The sequence below is a fragment of the Copadichromis virginalis genome, linkage group LG16, assembly GCF_057382275.1.
Source record: "Copadichromis virginalis isolate Kocher_CV1m ecotype Utaka linkage group LG16, C_Virginalis_male_GT1.1, whole genome shotgun sequence".
NCBI lineage: Eukaryota > Metazoa > Chordata > Actinopteri > Cichliformes > Cichlidae > Copadichromis > Copadichromis virginalis.
Window position 1 is genome coordinate 13,088,686 of NC_140633.1, and position 20,556 is coordinate 13,109,241.

A 20,556-nucleotide genomic window follows, 5' to 3' on the forward strand; every position below is an offset into this window, starting at 1 on the left:
TTACTTGGTCAAGATAACCAAGGACCCACATACCTCAATACTGCCTAATAACTAGCACCTCAGTCTACAACTAAAACAATCTGACACTGAAACTCCAATTTACCTTTGTTGCGTCGTTAGGAGAGGAACTGGCTGCATTCTCATCCACAGCCTGAGATGGCACCATGTTGGATTTCTAAGGAAGAAGCGTGAATAATGAATGGCAGTCTTTGGGTCTAGCCAAGATGAATACAGTCCTCCTAATGTCTGGACCTGTCCAGTTGAGTAATACACAGGACCCGTGTGTGTGGGCGCACTTGTAGGTAGAACTCAGTTGTTTATACTTCCTGTTTCAAATCTCAGTCCTCCTAATGCGTGCATCTTACTTGGTCAAGATAACCAAGGACCCACATACCTCAATACTGCCTAATAACTAGCACCTCAGTCTACAACTAAAACAATCTGACACTGAAACTCCAATTTACCTTTGTTGTGTCGTTAGGAGAGGAACTGGCTGCATTCTCATCCACAGCCTGAGATGGCACCATGTTGGATTTCTAAGGAAGAAGCATGAATAATGAATGGCAGTCTTTGGGTCTAGCCAAGATGAATACAGTCCTCCTAATGTCTGGACCTGTCCAGTTGAGTAATACACAGGACCCGTGTGTGTATGCACAATTGCCAGAGTAACTCTCATTGATCTGAATTCATTTCGAAACTCGGTCCTCCTAATGTCTGGACCTGTCCAGTTGAGTAATACACAGGACCCGTGTGTGTGGGCGCACTTGTAGGTAGAACTCAGTTGTTTATACTTCCTGTTTCAAATCCCAGTCCTCCTAATGCGTGCATCTTACTTGGTCAAGATAACCAAGGACCCACATACCTCAATACTGCCTAATAACTAGCACCTCAGTCTACAACTAAAACAATCTGACACTGAAACTCCAATTTACCTTTGTTGCGTCGTTAGGAGAGGAACTGGCTGCAATCTCATCCACAGCCTGAGATGCCACCATGTTGGATTTCTAAGGAAGAAGCGTGAATAATGAATGGCAGTCTTTGGGTCTAGCCAAGATGAATACAGTCCTCCTAATGTCTGGACCTGTCCAGTTGAGTATTACACAGGACCCGTGTGTGTATGCATACTTTTCAGTATAGCCTTTATTCATTTAATACTATTTATACTTATACTGTACTATTTACATTATACCTTGCTTCTCCATGGCCAGTTGGAATCACCATAGTTATAGGTGATTTCTTCTCCTGGACCAATATCTTTGATTGCAAACAAACAGAGATGGGGCCTTCCATCCACTCTGGTAACTGTCATTTTACTGTTTGGATTCACATTATCGTCATTTACAAGTCTGCCAAGTGAGCCGTCCTCTCTGGTAGCATCAACACTAAAACAAAAAGTATACAATAACAATTACACTCTGTAAAGAAAGTCATTAAGTATATTAGGTTGTAGAACGTCTGAATAACATTTTAATATTCAATTCAAAATATTATTTGAATATTATAATTTGTAAACCTCATGTATTTTATCCTTTATCAAAGCAGTTACATACCATAACTGTTTTCCATTGAACTTGAAATCAAATATGAAAACCTTGAGTGCATCATGGTAAAGTTTCATTCGGTTTTCTTGTTCCTCTTTAGTTATGATTTGTCCTCTGTACTCAAAAAGAAAATCTCCCTTTTGAAATGACCGACAGCTGAACACACCGCGACCTAAAGACACACATCAAAAACAAATTGGGCAATAAACTATAAACCATTTAATTAAAATCCTTCTTGTTTTTAAATATGTTTTTTATTTGATTATATTGTATTATTTATTTTGGAACATGTAACATGTTCATAATTCCTTGGGGAAAGACAAGGAAAAAATAGAAATATAATAATAATAATAATAAAACAAGTATAATTATATTCGTGATTATTAATTTTCTCATGCATGGTATGCTACAAAAAAACTACAAAAAACATAAAAATTTCTATTTTGAGAAGCTGACTGCATTCTTTGGAATCAACTCACCTTTAAATGAATCAATATACCTCACATCAAATCCTGCCTTGTCTTCACCTAAGGAGCAGTAATACCTAGCATCTTGTATGGGATTTATTTTAGCTCTCCGTGGCCTTGTTGCCGCCATCCCCTGCAAAGATCAGGTATTAATGACTTTAGAAATAACACATTATACTACAAAATGTATGTAGACATAGAAATAAACAGATCGAAAAATCTATTTATGTTGGGGAGAGCTCCCCTAAAGGTTCCAAATATCTGAATGCCCTACCTGTGGAAGTTCTGTTTCGTATATTTTATTTGGTCTAAGGTTACTGCAAATCTTAATGAGTTAATTTTCATATCCACATTTCCTTAACCTTTTATATTTCTTAAAGTTATAAATTAAAATAATGATTTAGTATGGTTGAACAATAAGCATATTTGTCCTACAGTTTTTGTTTCATTTGTAAAATATTTTCTGAAAACAGATCTCACTAGTTTTAAAACCACAAGTTTTGTGATGCTAAAACCAAAATTAATCAAACCAACAGCAACAGAATGTCAAACTTTTGCTACTAGCATGCTGGCTAGCTAAACTGTCAAAAATTAGATGCTTTGGTGTATCCGAACGTAATATAATAACCTATATTACTTTGCTTTATTGGATGAATATATTTATATAAACATCATGTGTAAGGGAATTTGTATGGTTCTCACCTGATCTTCCACGAAAGCAGTAAGATAAAAGCTGTCTCATTAAATCCTCATGTCGTGCACCTGAACTCTTTAGTGTCCTCTTCTTCTTCTTCTGCTCTTTAAATGTTCATGGTGGTTGGCAACCAGCGTAGATGTACATTAGCGCCCCCATAGTGCTGAGGAGTGGATATCATTGGCCAAGAACAGTGGATTAACACTGGGATTCTTGCAAATAGAATGCTATGATGTAATAGAGTTAAATTGCTCTAGTGCATTCTGACATAACTCACTTGGAATATGTAGACTTAATAATACTGTATAAAATGTAATTTTTCCAAAAGACTGATATTTATGCTTCTAAATTTTTAAAGAATGAAACAAAAGTAGTAAATGGGGAAGATGAGTTTTAGTAACAACTTCAAAGTTATTTGGCTAAAAGAGTTTTAAAATTCAAATAATTAACTTGGACCAAAAAGGCATATTATTGCTACAATGAGATTGGTGAATAAAAATAGATTAGACCACAGATATTTAAGTATTGCAGCAATACAATTAATTTTCATGACCTTAAGTGTTTTTGTGATGCTTTCTTTTTCTTTTTAAATAGTAAAAACTCATGACATAATTAGGACAAAGTTTATAATGAAATAGAAAAATCTTTATTATTGTGGCTGGTCTGGGATGCTGCTGCAGGTGAGATGGACTCACCTGCATTGTATCTACAATCTGTTACAGCAACCGTATAATTATTGTAATTGTTGGACAGCGCGAGGGAACGACCGGCTCAGGTGAGCCACAGGCTGGTGCGCTAGCGGGATGGGGGTGCCGCTGGAAGCGTGGGCGGTCCCTGGAACCACCTCGTCACCAGCGCCGCTAGATCTACAGGCGAACGCCCAGGTAGTCACTTCCCCGTGGCTGGGCTGGGGCGCTGATGCTCCAGGCCTATTCCCTCGCTTGCTCATGGAGGGGGAGGGGAGGTGGCTCCTCGGTCTTACCCAGCCAACATGTATATATGGGCCCCACCTGGTTTTTGCTCGGGCTGGATGGGTACCATGTGGGCATGGGCTCAAACTGGGCTTTTTGTATGGGGCCTACTTGGGTTCTTCACATTAAACCCATATGGGCCATCCCAAGTGAGCACTTTTAGTAGGTCCTAGCTGGGTCAAACATGGGAAACACTTAACTTGGTCCAAAATGGGAAACACATGTAGGACCCACTTGGGTTTTCCACCTGGGATAGACATGGGCAAACACAGTCATTTAAGGATAGGCTGTTGTTGTGTGCCCCAGGTGGGGCAAAGTTAGGTAATCAATATATGTTTTAGTATCGATGACACAGGTGGGCCCCACCTGGTCAAACTAAATGGGTCGCACATGGGCAAATGCAAGTCAGACCCTGAAAACATGTCTATGTGGGCCCCAGGTGGGGCAAAGTGAGGTAATCAATATATTTTTTTAGCACTGATGACATAGGTGGGGCCCACCTGGTCAAACTATATGGGTCGCACATGGGCAAATGCAAGTCAGACCCTGAAACATGTCTATGTGGGCCCCAGGTGGGGCAAAGTGAGGTAATCAAAATATTTTTTTAGCACTGATGACATAGGTGGGGCCCACCTGGTCAAACTATATGGGTCGCACATGGGCAAATGCAAGTCAGACCCTGAAACATGTCTATGTGGGCCCCATATGGGTTATGTTAAGTTAATATGGGCATATATTTTATGTGGGCTCAAGATTGTTTAGTATATATGGGACCCACTTAGGTTTCTCACATTAAAGCCATATGGGCAAAACCGAGTGGAAACATATAGTAGGTCCTGGCTGGGTCAAACATGGGAAACACTTCACTTGTTTCAAAATGGGAAACACACGTAGGACCCACTTGGGTTTTTCACCTGGGTTAGACATGGGCAAACACAGTCATTTAAAGAAAAGCATTTGCTGTGTGCCCCAGGTGGGGCAAAGTGAGGTAATCGGTATATATTTTTTGGTACTGATGACATAGGTGGGGCCCACCTGGTCAAACTATATGTGTCACACATGGGCAAATGCAAGTCAGACCCTGAAAACATGTCTATGTGGGCCCCAAATGGGTTGTGTTAAATTAATATGGGCATATATTTTACATGGGCTCAAGATTGTTTAGTATATATGGGACCCACTTGCGTTTCTAACATCAAATCCATATGGGTGGGCATCCAATGTAGGTCCTAGTTGGGTTAGTGATGGTAAATGTGTACATTGGTTCAAAATGGTAGCACATGCTTATGTGAGGATTCTTCTTCTGTGAAGAGCCTGAGAAAGTGTTATTTGAATAAAGGAGGATTTATTTCAAACAAGCCCATCACAGATTGCGCACAACCCAGGGAGTTCTGAAAGTCAAATTGTAAAAATAATCTCAAAAGAAAGTATGAACATAACTCTCTTTTATAACCTGCAGACGGCACCCACGTGGTACCATTCTCTAAGAAATCACCCTAACTTTAACATATTTGGCACAACCTCAGTCTATCACTTTTGCTACCCTTACGTACAGTCAGATGTTCTTGACCCTTCATTTTTGACCCTCTCAGTATTTAGCCTTGGCTAGCAAATGTACTCAAAGTCCACATTGAGACCTCAAGATGTTATGTGTTATCAGACACTACAACCCAGCTGTCAAGTGAGACTATAGGAACTTTGGTGTTTTTGAACATTCAATGTTACTCAAAACACTCTGCACACTATTCCAAATAACTGGTTTGAAACTGGTTACTTTTTAATTTTAGATTTCATTTTATGTACTTAATGTGAACTCTGCATGGTAGGCTGCATGGTGAGGCTCAGATAAGATAAAATAAGGACTTCATGATTCTTCTTAGGTAAATTCACTTGTCACAGCAGCAATAATAAGTGATTAAAACGGACACAAGAGTAGAAAAAAAGAAAAGCAAAAAATACGAATAAAAAACCTAAGATAAAAGTGAATTACACAGACAAAATCCAGATTTGGCATTTGCAAATTAAGGATTACTGGTTGTTCAAACAATTAAGACTATTTACTTGAGCAAACATGCAGTTGAGGATTTTTAGTAGATCAGACACACTCTACTGTATTAGAGAAAAGACAGTTAGTTACATGGAAGATGGAAGTTTTGGTTAATCAGATCCAGTAAAGCTCCTGAAGTATATTACCGATCTGTTAAAATGTTACTCTTCAAACTTGTGCCCTCAAATTATATAACCAGAAATAATTTATATTTTCTTTGAACTAGTGGAAAGGAGAGGGAATGGGGTCTTTCAAGCAGTCACACTTCAACTGTGAAACTCCCTTGTCCTTATGGTGTATTGACACTATTGAAACTTTTCAAAACCAGTCTAATGTTAGAAGAGCTTTTAGGTAAACTGTTATTCTTCTTCTTATCATTATTATATTTTTATTAATTATATTTTTATTATGATGTTGATTTGGGTGACACTTTTTGATAAATATTATATATTACTTTTTAAAACATATTAACCATCCCTATGCTTAAAAAACTTTTAAAAATAAAATTGTTCTTTTAAACTTGTGCATTGTTTGACTTTTAAAATTTTTGTATCAGGTGTAAAACGACTTTTTAAATAAAGTTGTTTTTAATGTGAGCAGCTCCTATTGGCTCGTTTAAAAAGAGGGAGGAGCAGATTGCACCGCCTAGCGTCTAGTCTTCGCGGTCTTTCGTCTGTTGCGCCTTTTCTCTCCCTGGTGTTTAAGAACGTGGAGGACAAAAGGATACCAAAGAATCGAAAACTATGACAAAGGTAAATACTTAAAGTTTGATACGTTTTCATCAATGGTTATTTTAGTAACTTTCTATAGTCGTCCTAAACGGTATAAGGGGGAGAAGCATAACATCTTTAGCTAGCAGGTAGAACTGGGTTAATTTGCTGCATTGTCTTTGGCAAACATAATTTAAAGTTAATTAAAAAACTCTTACTGCCTATATTCTACTCAATAAAGTTCATCTTATCTTATTCTGTTTTCATTGCACCATTCTCTCTATACAGTTTTTGAATTTACACACTATAACGTACACGGCAGTTTTTTTCTGTGCTTCTGCAACTGTTTCTTGGGTTTTCCTATAAGGTTTTTGTAATTAATTTAAAAAATTTATATTATTTTTTTGGCTTTAGTGGATTCCTGCTCAGCTAACTCGGCCATTATGCACTACCCAGTAAACAAAATGGCTGAACAGTATTTTAAATGTCTGAACATGAGCTAGTCATACCATGTTACGTAATATTCATGTGCAGTGTAGCAAGGTGATTGTTTAAATTACAGGAGTAGATGCCTGCAGCTGAAACGGTTTTCTGATCTGAATACGGTAATGTTACCAGATATGCATTGTACTATGGGAAAACGGTGGTGGATCAGTGTGTAAAAAGCCCCCAAAAGAAACACACAGCGTCTTTAGCTCAAACACTGTCTGATCACTCTCTTAGATACTGTGCTGTTCCATCTAGTTATTGGTTACTGAGAAATGTTAGGTCATTAATTAATTAAGAGAGTGCAGCTGTTCAGATCAGATGGTGAAGTAGGAAAATGCAGAACATGTTATTATAGCTGAATGCTGTGTAAAATACTAGTAATAAATCTAACTCCCATTTATGGCTTTTACTACTGTGGGGCTAAATAAAAAATTACAGACAATGAAATCTGCTACAATTACAAAGCTTAAGTTTAAAACAATTATTATATATTAAGCATTTTTTTGCTCTTTTTTTTTTTTTTAATTCTTTTTGCTAATAATGGACTCAATTTTATTATCAACTTCAAAGACCTATTAAACTTTTAAACCATTAAATCCAGGAAATTAGATGCCCGTAAATGTACGAGACCCTCTTTATGTCTAGTATCCCCAAATATTTAATAATCCTTTCTAAAAGTACACAAATTTTGTTCTTTTCAATTAAATATTGCATGTTCAATGTATTCTTGAGCAGGTAAAAATTCCACTAAATTAGTTTTTGCATATTTTTAAGTATAATCAAATTTTTATAGTTTGCGAGTACTTTTAATTTGGAGATTTTGCCACTTGATTTGAAGTTTGGATAGTGCTTTATAGTAATTTGTAAATGTTTTGAACTCATCTGGCTTCTTAATAATTTAATAAAAAATTAACAAGCCATGTAATAATTTGAAAACCACTAGGGACCACTTATAAAAAAGTAATTCCTTTTTTACTTAAAGGAATTTAGGATTTATGTCTGTCAAGTCATTTGTTCTGGCATAAGTCACCATTTTGATATATCTTCCTGTGACTTTAAAGTCTGTCAGCTAGTTAGATACATTTTTGCACTGCTAGTGTTTTCTGCTTGAATTAGTCAGTTTATCATATAAACACATGCAGTGCCTTTCAAACTTTTAATTACACTGTTCATTTTGTGCATTAGTAAGAGAATCTTTTATATTGAATTATCCTGGGAAAAAACAAAAATGTTTGTATTTTCTCATGCACTTTCTTTCATTTCCTTATCACGTTTAGATTCTTCAAGATCACAAGCACCATCTTTGACATGTAAGTAACTTTCATATTATTTGTATTACTTATTATTATTATTATTATTATTATTATTATTTTTGAAAAGTGATGGTCTTTGGGGCATCCTTTTTTTTTTATTGGTATTAAGTATATATATTTATTTAGGCACAGGAGGCAATGATCTATTTTAAAATTTAACATTTATTTAATTTTCATCTTTTATGCTAACAATAATGCCAACAGTGTTCTCTTCACTTGACCCACAACTCTGACAGTTTTGGTCCTCTGCTCTCCTCACAATTGGCTGATTTCCATCTGAGCTGCTACTGTCAACTGCATTAAACTGATTTTACATTGCCTTGTTATTCTAATCTTTATCTGCGTTTTGGACTCCAAACATTCACACCTGCTGTTAGTAACCAGAGCTCACAAGAGTGTAAGGCGTGTAGTTCAATAAAGTGATCGATGTGTTCACTAGCTGATTTCAATAAACCGGTAACTTATCAAATCCATATTTTATAGGAAGTACATTACTGATAAAAGTGGTAATAAACACGGTAACCAATAAAAATTTAAATTTCCTGTTATAAAAAAAAATACTGCAGTGAGCTCGGTTTTCTAACACCAGGTGTGAACATCTACAGTCTTTAAGCGCTGGTAAAGATTTAAAAATAAAAGCATTCAATAACATAACATTAAACAGTAAATTAGTTTGATGGTGTTGACTGCAGCAGCTCAATGTTAATCAGCTGATGGTGATGGAAGCAGATGAGCGTTTTTCATCATGGTTGTTAGTGATGTGTTGGTCAAAACGAAACGGCTCTTTGAAGTGAACGACACAAGCGTGTTTTTTCTCTCTCTCTCACCCTCTCTCTCGCACTTTTTTTCCGCTTCACTCTGCACGCGAGCCTTGTGCTTTGCGCTGGGAAGAGGGGGGAGGGGCGGTTGTTACACACGCAGTAGCACAGTAACAGAGCAGGAGGGAGAGAGAGAGAGAAAGAGAGCCAGGGACAACAACGTCACATTAGAAAGGTATAGTAATCATCCACAACTATTTTCAGTTGCAGATGATAAAGGATTCAGAAAGTTTATTCATGCAGGCCCATATGACAGAGAATGTGCATCTTCTGTTTGTTTTCATATTATAATTTATATTTGTGTTGTGGCAGTGTTTTGTGTTGTTTCACTTTAAATTTGTTTAAAAGGAAAAAGCTGAAAATGTAAATAGTCAAAAGTTGAAATGTAAATAGTTGTTTTTTTTGTATTATATGATTTATTTATTACATTTTATGTGGAGAGAATAAATAAAAGTATATTTACGGTGGCTGCTAGAGACAAAGCACGTACAAACCCCAAAACACGTAAAAACTCCATAGCACGTACAAACTCCAAAGCACGTACAAAACACAACAGAAGTGCTCCAGGATGCTAGGCACAGTGTTGAGATTTTGTTACCTAGTGGCTACACAAGCCAGGAAGTACCAACGACCGGATTTGGTGTGTGGTAGTAACAGGTAAATGAACAGCTTTTGGAATTTTTTATGAATATATATGAGTGCTTGTGTATAAATACACAAAAAATACACATATGATTTCAATTGTGTAAATTAAGTGATCTAGATAGCTCTGTTTTGGAAGTTCAGTTGACGCTAGAAATGGGTTTTGGAGTTTGTACATGCTTTGTCTCTAGGGGCCACCATATATATTTATATATAAACATATATAAATAAAACCACATTTCTTTTTTTACATTAGTAATTCCTTTTGTTCATAATTTTATATTGTTGTTAATAATAAATTAATTAAAGCAACAAAACAACCTGAAGAGCCGGTTGGGAGCCGAAAGAGCCGGCTTTCTAAAAAGAGACGAAAATCCCATCACTAGTTGTGTAATATGCTGGTATTGATATGATCAAAAATGAACTGAGTTGTTTCGTATTCTATAGAAATTGTACATCTAATTAATAACAAGGCTTTCTGCTGATGTTATTAATTAAAAATTTATTGTTTTATTTTTAAGCAACAACTTTTTAGCATGCAATCAGTCCATGCTGTACAGGACAGATTTGTAAACTGTGCATACAAAAATAGACTATTTTACAAAATTGCTCTTTCAACAAATGTAAATCACAGCAGATTTTTTTTGTTGTAGGTGCACTGTCACAACTAGAAATGTGGGGGGAAGTCCTCAAAGTTGAAGGCAGAACAGGAAAATACATGGAAATAACAATTTTCCTTTAAATGGTAAATGGCCTGCATTTTTATAGCGCTTTTCTAGTCCCTAAGGACCCCAAAGCGCTTCACACTACATTCAGTCATTCACCCATTCACACACACAATCACACACTGGCGATGGCAAGCTACATTGTAGCCACAGCTGCCCTCGGGCGCACTGACAGAGCACATCAGTAAAGGTCGATCTGGATACTTGATAACTGTTGGTATAGGTATGACATGAATTTGAATCTCCATTATCACAGGTTTTAATTGGGAGGGAACATGCAGATATACAGGAGGACTATAAACAGCAATTCCTATTGCATACAACTGTTTTAGAAAATACCAACAACACTGTTAATTTATCACTTGCTGGTCTATAGACTTTACAGTGTGGATGGATGGAAAATCCATCTGGCTCCACTCTGGCTGAATTGGTGCTACAAACAACTCTGCGCTCGGCTTTCCTGGCTGTGTGTGGATTTATACTTACACATCCAAATTTTGACCCTATTTTTCTTCCTTTCAGCTGATTGGTCAATTTCATGTCAATCACCAATTAAACAATCCAATCAGAGAACATCTCCAGAAGTTGATTCTGTTCGTCTGGACGTAGCATTTTCAGTGGGAGAAAATGCTGCAAGCGCTACGTCCAGATGAACAGAATCAACTTTTGGAGATTTACTTACCTGGATGATTGAGCATGCATCAAGACAATCAGAGAACAGATAGGTTTGGCTGTTGGAGGGCTGCATTACGGAGCTTCAGGTCCTGGAAGAATAAATTCCCTTTTACATACCAGACCAGCATTTTTCTTCATTAGCACGAAGGAAAACAGTCTGTGCGTGTCAGAGTTCTGTGGTTTTTGTGTCACAGGGCTTATAATATGTGTAAAAATCTGGCCAGGGACCATCACATCACACTGCTATCATATTTTTCTGTTGCTATCATGTTTTTTTTCTGAGATGTTGTTACTTTTATGACAGATGTAACGAGAAATCTTCCAGAAAGTTAAATTTTTTATTCTAATCAAATATTTGATTCTGATAACAGATAAAGATTTTTTTTTTTACTTTTGTTCTGCTATTTCATAGTTTATACAAATTTTGGCCAATTCCTATTTATTTTAACCCTTTAGCCCCCAAAAAGTCGCCAGCGACAGGTTTTTCCAAACCTGTCTCGTCAAACCTGAGCTCTGCCAGGGGCCCAACACGCCTGGACTTTTAGAAGAAAAGAGATGTCCGAAAATAAACCACAGGGTCAAATACTTAATTTTGTTCAGTGTTTTAGAGTTATTAATTTGAATTGACTAATTTAAATATTTTATTCATGTACATTTTGATTGCCTTTAGTAAAAATGGCAAAATTTCAATTTCTTTTTTCTTTCTGTTATTAATCCTTGATTACATTCATATAGTATACAGTAGAGGAAAAAACCTACCAGACCTACCAGTTATCCTGCGTAACATTATTGGGGATAAAGGGTTAAGGAAGCGCAATTAATTTTTTTAGTTTAGCTTGTGTTTACTACCATTTTTTTTTTTATCACCACACAGTAAACATTAAGTAATATGTAAAGTGTCCATTTATCCTCCATTCCGGTCCATTATCTTAAGCTTAGGCTGCTGCCCCTCGACCCAATCCGGTACTAAGTAGAGAGGCCCAGACTTCGCTCTCTCCAGGCACTTGGCCCAGCTCTTCCGGGGGAATCCCAAGGCATTCCCAGGCCAGCCGAAAAACATAGTCCCTCCAGCATGTCCTGGGTGTTCTGGGTCTCTTCCTGGTGGGACGTGCCCAAAACACCTCACCAGGGAGGCATCCTAACCAGATGCCAGTATCTAATCTGTCCTTTTTGTATGTTCCCCTCAGGTTGCCATGGTAGCAGATACAGGGGAAACAAGTGTAGACGATGCCACAAGAAGGATGATGAAATTCCTCATATCACCTGAGCTGGCTGTGGAGTACAACATGCTTGGCCGACATGGGGAAAAAAAGTTCAGAGATTTGCGTCTTTTTAATGTTGTGTATGGTAAGTTAGTTTCACTTGAGACATTTGAACTTTAGAAAACTAAACTTTTTTAATAAAGTGTTTGAAAGTGTAACTGAGATTGGTTATCATGCAATTTGTATATATTTTTTGAGGCAATAAAGTGAAATAAACATTGTTCTTTGAAAATCATCACCAAATGAAGTAAGCTAAGATTAACTTTACTTTGGCTTGCCCGTTTTTCTTCTTCTTCATTTGCAGAGGCACTGAAGAATTATTTAACATCAAAAGTCAACTTGCAAGAAGCAGAGAAGGCTCTGTCCAAGTGGTTCAGTGGAGCTAAAGACAGAGGAGGACCGAGGGCTGCAAGGGTACAAAATAGACTTACGGCTCTGTAAAAAAACAAACCCTGCTGATTCAAGATAAGCTTTTGAGTTTTCCATCTGACTTTTCCCCCATGTTGCTACAGTTCCAAATATCTAAGGAATTTTGCTGTAGTTTGACATTTCTAGTTTTTAAACGTTTACGCACTTTGGAATACAGTTACATAAAATCACAGTTGTTGGACAAAATAAATGTGAAAAATGTTGTTTTGTGTACCCTCGTGATTTTTGAAATGGTTTTATTTACAAACTAGATTTTGTTTGCGGTCAGCTTTAATATATTTGGTGTCTTTGTGTCACAGAACCCGTATTAGCCGTCTGAAAAATTGATTTTGTGACTGTTTTACTACATGGGGCCCACTCAGTGCCAGAACTTAGTCAATTCAAACTAGAAATAAGATGCAAATACAGAACCCACTGCTAATGCCATTCCAACTTTTTAGCTCATGTTTTCCTCATGTTGTACCCACTAAGAACTTGAAAAATGGGGCCTAGGTGGGTTTCAGTGTACTTTGCCCAGTTGGGGTCCATTTAGTTCCCAGATTTTACCAATATAACACCGAGATGGGCTTATAAAATGGGGCCATTATGGAACCCGCGGACAATCCCACTTAAAACCCACTTTTTAGCCTATGTGGTACTCACATGGTACCCACAAAACAACTTGAAAGGTGGGGCCTGGGTGGGTTTCTTTGTACTTTGCCCAGTTGGGGTCCATTTAGTTCCCAGATTATACCAATATAACACCGAGATGGGCTTATAAAATGGGGCCATTATGGAACCCGCGGACAATCCCACTTAAAACCCACTTTTTAGCCTATGTGGTACTCACATGGTACCCACAAAACAACTTGAAAGGTGGGGCCTGGGTGGGTTTCTTTGTACTTTGCCCAGTTGGGGTCCATTTAGTTCCCAGATTATACCAATATAACACCGAGATGGGCTTACAAAATGGGGCCATTATGGAACCCGCGGACAATCCCACTTAAAACCCACTTTTTAGCCTATGTGGTACTCACATGGTACCCACAAAACAACTTGAAAGGTGGGGCCCGGGTGGGTTTCTGTGTACTTTGCCTAGTTGGGGCCCATTTAGTTCCCAGATTTTACCAATATAACACCGAGATGGGCTTATAAAATGGGGCCATTACAGAACCCGCGGACAATCCCACTTAAAACCCACTTTTTAGCCTATGTGGTGCCCACATGGTACCCACAAAAACTTGAAAGATGGGGCCTAGGTGGGTTTCTGTGTACTTTGCCCAGTTGGGGTCCATCTAGTTCCCAGATTTTACCAATATAATACCGAGATGGGCTTATTAAATGGGGCCATTATGGAACCCGCGGACAATCCCACTTAAAACCCACTTTTTAGCCTATGTGGTGCCCACATGGTACCCACAAAAAACTTGAAAGATGGGGCCCAGGTGGGTTTCTGTGTACTTTGCCCAGTTGGGGCACATTTAGTTCCCAGATTTTACCAATATAACACCGAGATGGGCTTATAAAATGGGGCCATTACGGAACCCGCGGACAATCCTATATGGGGCCCATTTTTCAGCCCATTTCCAAACCATATGGGCCCCACATATAAATGTTGGCTGGGTAGTCGGGGGAAGAGGGTATGTGGCGGGGCGTGTTCTGCGATGCCGCTGCATGTGAGATGGACCCACCTGCACGGCATCTATAATCACACCACGCTGGCTTAAAACTTGTGCTCTGCTTGTGGTGTTGTTTGTGGTGATGTGTACGGCAGACACAAACATACCTTCCCACCCTCATACACACAACCACAAACACTCGGCCCTCACCCAACGTGGACACAGACATAAATGGACACTGTACACACAATCACACTCCCCAAACATTCTCTACATCCCAGGTCCAGGTATTCTTGCCCCGGAGGGGGAACTCATACCCAGACCCAGATGTTGCCCTCCTCCCTGAGGTGGAAATCAAGCAGACCGTCCCCGGCTCCGCAGTGGCAGGGGGCCGCTGCAACCCAGGCCTCGATCAGATGGCCAATTCCACCTTCAGGCCCCCCCGCCCTGACGGCTGGCAGAGAGTGGGGCTCTGTGAAGACCCCATGCCTCCCTCCGCTCGCTCATATGTAGTGTTGCTGCGTGCTGTTCTAAAGTGCATTTAAAACACGGGAGGAGATGTCATCTGTTCTTTTGATATTCATCAGAACCCTGGCTGCAGCATTTTGGATCAGCTGAAGACTTTTAGTTGCATTATGTGGACTTCCTGATAGTTAAGAGTTATAGTAATGCAGCCTTGAAGTAACAAAGGCATCAACTAGTTTTTCAGCATCACTCCTGGATGGGATGTTTCTAATTTTAGCAATATTACGGAGGTGGAAGGAGGAGACCCTAGAAACCTCTTTCATGTCAGATCTAAATGACATGTCTTTGTCAAAAAATAACACAGAGGTTCTTTGCTTTATTACTGGAGGCTAATTTAATGCCATCCAGATGAAGGGACTGACCAAGTAATTTGTTTTTCTGAGCTTCTGGTCCAAAGACAACTTCTGTCTTGTCGGAATTCAAAAGGAGGAAGTTTGAAGACATCCAGGTTTTTATGTCTTCCAAGCATGCCCGTAATCTTTATAACTGATTAGGTTCATCAGGATTTAGGTGTGCATAGCTATGGAAATTTATCCCATGCTGTCTAATGATTTTACCAATAGGGAACATATATATAGTAAAAAGGATCAGTCCAAGTACAGAACCCTGTGGTGTACGCCACAAGTAACCATAGAGGTTGAAGAGGATTTATCATTTACGTCCTGAACCACTTTCTGCATCAAAACTCTCACACTCGATAAATTAGCAGTCGGTGAAAAAGTCTCCTCATAATCAACTCCTTTTGTTTGACTAAAACCTTTAGCCACAAATCGAGCTTTATATCTGTCTGATCCGTCTGAGTTCTTTTTAACGGCATAAACCCATTTACCCCCCACTGCTTTCTTACCCTCTGGTAAAGTGGTTAAAGTAAATGTGTCATTCTCCTTAAGGGATTGAATTTCTTCATTCATCGCTTTTTCCCATTCTTTTGACTCACTTGACACAATAGCTTCACTAAATGATGTGGGTATTTCACACAACAATCTGTAGCAATAATCAACACTAGTTTGCATCTGTTCATTTTCACACTCTTTCACATCCGTGATATAATCACTCAAATAATCAGGTCTCTTTCTGATTCTGGATGGATAACGTGTAGCTCCAGCATCTACTTTATCCTCAGTTTTAACCTCGGACTCAGTTTGACTGCTTTCACTACCATCTGGAATGTCCTCATCCTTCGTCTGTTTGGGTTCACCATCTTTTCTGGATTCATAAACCTCCTCTTCATACATCTGATCACTCTGTGTTTGTTGATCCATTGTCGCGGGATTTAGTATTTTTATCAATCTTTGCTTTTCAACCTTCCCGGTTTTTGGGAAATAGATCAAATATGCTGGACTATTTTTGTCATATCCCAAGAAAACACCTTTGTCGCATCTTGGATCCAGCTTTCCCCTATTTTGTTTATAAGCATAGCACAATGATCCAAATTTTTTCATTCTAGAAAGATCAGGTCTTTTTCCAGTTAACATCTTATACGCTGTCTGACCTGTGCGTTTGTTAAAACATCGGTTCCTAATCACTCCCGCGGTTTGTACTGCATATGGCCATAAAGACTTTGGCAATTCGCTCTCAACTAACATGCATCTCGCCATGTCAAAAAGTGTACGCCAGTTCCTCTCTGCTGTTCGGTTTTGATGAGGCGAATATGGCGCCGAAGTTTCCTGCCTAATGCCGTGTCTACTTAATAAATCTCTGAACTGACTGCTTGTAAATTCAGTTCCATTATCAGAACGAATGCACTTGATTTTCCCATATGACGCCACATCTGCAATAAATCTTTCAGTTGCTTGAGTTGTATCACTTTTGTGTTTCAGATTATATACAAATGTTGCACCTGAATAATCATCAACAAACGACAAAACAAACTTAAACCCTTCTTTAGAGTTTGGCGTAATCGGACCAGCCAAATCCGTATGTACCAACTCTAATGCTGCCCTGGCCTTTTCATCCGGTTCTCGGTTCCTAGTTTGAATAAACTTCCCTTGTATACAGGCTTCACATTGCATATTTTTGTTGATTTTACCCTTAATTTCCATTCCATCAACGACATTTTGCAGATTTTGAACATCCTCATAATTACAGTGTCCTAGGATTTCATGCCACGTTTGCATATCAAAACATCCATTACATTTATCTTCAAACTCTTGCACAGTGTTTATAAAGAACAGTCTCTCGTGTTCATATATAGGGAATTTTGTTCCATCAACATGTTTAAGAAAACTGTCCCCGTGTTTGAAAACCACAGTGGCTCCGTTACTAGTAGCTGCTTTTACTGACAAAATGTCCTGTGGGAACGATGGAATGTAGAGTGCTTGTTTCAATGTTACCTTGTGGCTGCGTCCTTTACTGTCGATCATACTTATCTCAGCATCTCCTCGCCGCTTTGCAGCTCCTCTGCTCCGCCTTCCGTCAGCCAACTCTACACAATGAGCCTCGGGTTGAAATGTGTCATCAAAAGTCTTAAAACTCTCGATCTTCGTGAAGATATGTGACGTCGCTCCCGTATCCACCAATAGCTGGTTATTCAGCATCTCTTGGCCGCCGTCCGGGACCCTCTGGGGTTTGGAGCCCGTCTTGAACGCGTAGTCCTTCTCCACGACCCCTCTCGCTTCATCCCGTCTTAGCTTCCTTCTACAGGTCGCATCTTTGTGTGTACTACTCCGGCAAAAACTGCACCATACTCTAGATCGGCACGTTCTTGCAGTGTGTCCCTTTAGTCGAAAATTTAAAACACACAATCTCATTATTCTTTGATCTTCGGTCATCTGCTCGCCATGAAGTAGAATCCTGGTCTGATTGCACTTTTGTCCTCATTACGTTGTCATTAGTTATAGCCACACGCATTCGCTCGGTTTCTTCATAACTTCTGAGTTTTACTTTAAAATCTGAAAATGTGATTTTTGCTTCACTCTGTGTAACGTGCACAATCAGGGGTTTAAACGTCTCTGGTAGACCTTTCATTATCATTGCGATCAGAAGTCCATCAGTTAGTGACTCACCCGCATTTTTTAACGCTGTGATAATTGCTTCTGCTCGGATAATATAGTCCATCACACTTTCATTCTTTTCATTTGTGAGAGAAGTGAGTTCGGTGTACAGACTTATGATCCTTGGCTTGCCCACTCCTGCATAATGACCTCTCAAAATTTTTAGGGCCTTCCGTCCGTCATCAACTGCATCTCTCATAACTAACGATAAACTTTTGTCATCCAGAAATTGTATCAACTCTGCATATGCTTCTGCATTTTTGTCATCATCTTCACCATCGGCTTCTTCATCACCCTCAGCCTTTAAGATGACATCTTTCAAACCTTGTAGTCTGAGATGACCAAGGAACTTCGTTTCCCATATCTCATATTTCCTTTCATCTCCATCAAATTGCAAACGGGAATATCGACTGCCCGACTCTGCCGTGCGTCTGCTCATGATGCACAAAAACGCTTACTCACTCAATCGTGCCAAACTTTTAACACCTGCCGGTAACTTGCGCAGCGGAAGCGTGCTGGGCCCATAACCTGTTAGCAGAGCTGCTCTGGGCCACGTCATGGCATAATATTTTTGAGGGAGAATAAAAAGTCAACACACATATCTTATTTCTGATGGAGGACTCTGCCACTACACTTCTCCAGTCCATTCACAAAGTCGTTGCATGGTGAGACATGGATAGGAAGTGGGCGGAGCCTTTTACCGTCATTTTATTGTGACGCAAAGTACAAACACCTGTGGACACACAATCCAACAGAAACGTTTCCAGCGGTGAGTATCATGGTTGCTAGGCAACCTGAGCAGTGCGACGGAGCCTAGACCGTCCCATTTCACAAGCCTCTCACTTCCGACCTTAGCGGTCTTTGAGTACGCGGCCCTTGTGGACTGCTAAGGCTGCGTATTTTAAGGCTGCAGACCCTGAATTGGGATACAGCCACAGAGACAGAACACCAAACCATGATAACCGAAACATGGGAAAATAATAATCAAAACTGTACACTAAGAAAGCAGAACAACAAAGCATGGAGCAGCAAAAAACCAAAACACAGACAGCAATAAATACAAAACACACAGTGAAGGGAAAGGGTGAACACAAGACCCAGGGAACACAGATAAACGTGAAGGCAAGAGGACCTAAAACAGTGAATAAAAAATAACCACAAACTCAAAATGCTGGGTCGAGAGACCCAGGACCATGACACCTAAATGCATTGAGTTGCCACTATGTGATTGCCCAATTAGTGAGTAGTTAACGAGCAGTTCGAGGTGTACCCAATAAAGGTCACTCTTTTTTACATTTGTTTTAGAATTGCAATATCCTCTTTACACAGGGCCAGGAAAGCATTTCCCCTTGAAAAATAAGATAATAGAAAACAACCTATATTTGTATTCACTCAGGTTCTCTTCATCTAATCTGATAACAGATAAATGAGAGAACAAACCAAAAAATAAATAACTTATCAGTCAAATACTTTTTCATACCACTTTGTAAGTACGTAACTGTATTTACTTAGTATAACTGTGAATAATTACACAAAACCTTAGTGTTTCATATAAAAGCAAAGCTTCATATGTCTTCTTTCCAACAAGGTAAAGCAGGCTTTTATTACAATTAAGTTCAACATACAGTGGTTCATTTGGTGTGGTCATTTTGGAACATTTACCAGTTATCTAACCCACATGTGAATTGGAAGGACTGTGTAAGAATTGGCGGGACAACTACACACAAGCCTCATTATTATTCACACATGTGTGAATATTCATGAGGTCCTGCTATTACACACGCTACCACCAGGGACACTCTTGGTGATACACAGATTTAACACAAAATCAAGTTTATATGTATTAAACCGACATCTTGATTTTTTTGTTTTTTTAGGGTTAGTGGACCAATAGAAACCACTCTACGTTGTTAGATTTCAGTCAAAATTAGCAGGACACCGCCTCTGTCCTGTTAATTCAAAATGTCCTTCTAGTGTGGTGTGTATTCAGACGAAATGTCCAGCTAATACATGTTTACCAACGCACACACACACACACACACGCAGCAAATCTGTCTTTATTAGTCCCAGAAGTGGAAAATCTGCGTTGTCATTGTGGACAGTGCAAGACAAAAGCAGGAAAAATAAAAACTGTACCGAGAGTACAGTATAAAAAGTGCACTACACAAGGCCAGCCGCTTGAAGAGGTATACCAGAGAGATCGAAGGCAGGAGAATAAACCAGCTGTTCTCCACAGAACCAGCCAAAGTGTACTCTCAGTGGCAGGGGAACAATATGAGAACAGCACCACCAAGGCTGGAGACGGAACAATACTGGAAGACCATATGGATCCAGTAACCATCACAGTGGCAGACATCAACAAAGGGTCTCCAATATGAAGAGTTGGACAGCACCAGGTGCCGACATGGTTCACTCCTACTGGCTGAAGAAGGTGACTGAACTCCACGAGCGCCTGCCAGCACAAATGAACCAGCTGCTAGTTGACAAGAGACACCCAGCATGGCTAACCGAAGGCCGGACAGTCCTGATCCTCAAGGACCCCCAGAAGGGACCGGTCCCCTCCAACTACCGACCAATAACCTGCCTCAGTACTACATGGAAGCTCCTGTCAGGCATCATATCGGCTAAGATGAACAGGCACATGGGTAAATACATGA

At 39.3% G+C, this 20,556-nt stretch overlaps 1 long non-coding RNA gene and 1 pseudogene across 1 annotated transcript; one reads left to right on the forward strand and one right to left on the reverse strand.

The window, feature by feature from the left end:
* Nucleotides 1-296: 296 nt before the first annotated feature.
* Nucleotides 297-3,076, reverse strand: LOC146690370 (histone-lysine N-methyltransferase Set8-like; annotated as a pseudogene).
* A 3,211-nt stretch (nt 3,077-6,287) lies between these two features.
* LOC146690371 (uncharacterized) lies at nt 6,288-14,380 on the forward strand. Its single transcript, XR_014915791.1, has 4 exons — nt 6,288-6,472; nt 8,197-8,229; nt 12,280-12,439; nt 12,659-14,380. It is a non-coding gene; the product is annotated as an uncharacterized LOC146690371 (long non-coding RNA).
* Nucleotides 14,381-20,556: the final 6,176 nt, after the last annotated feature.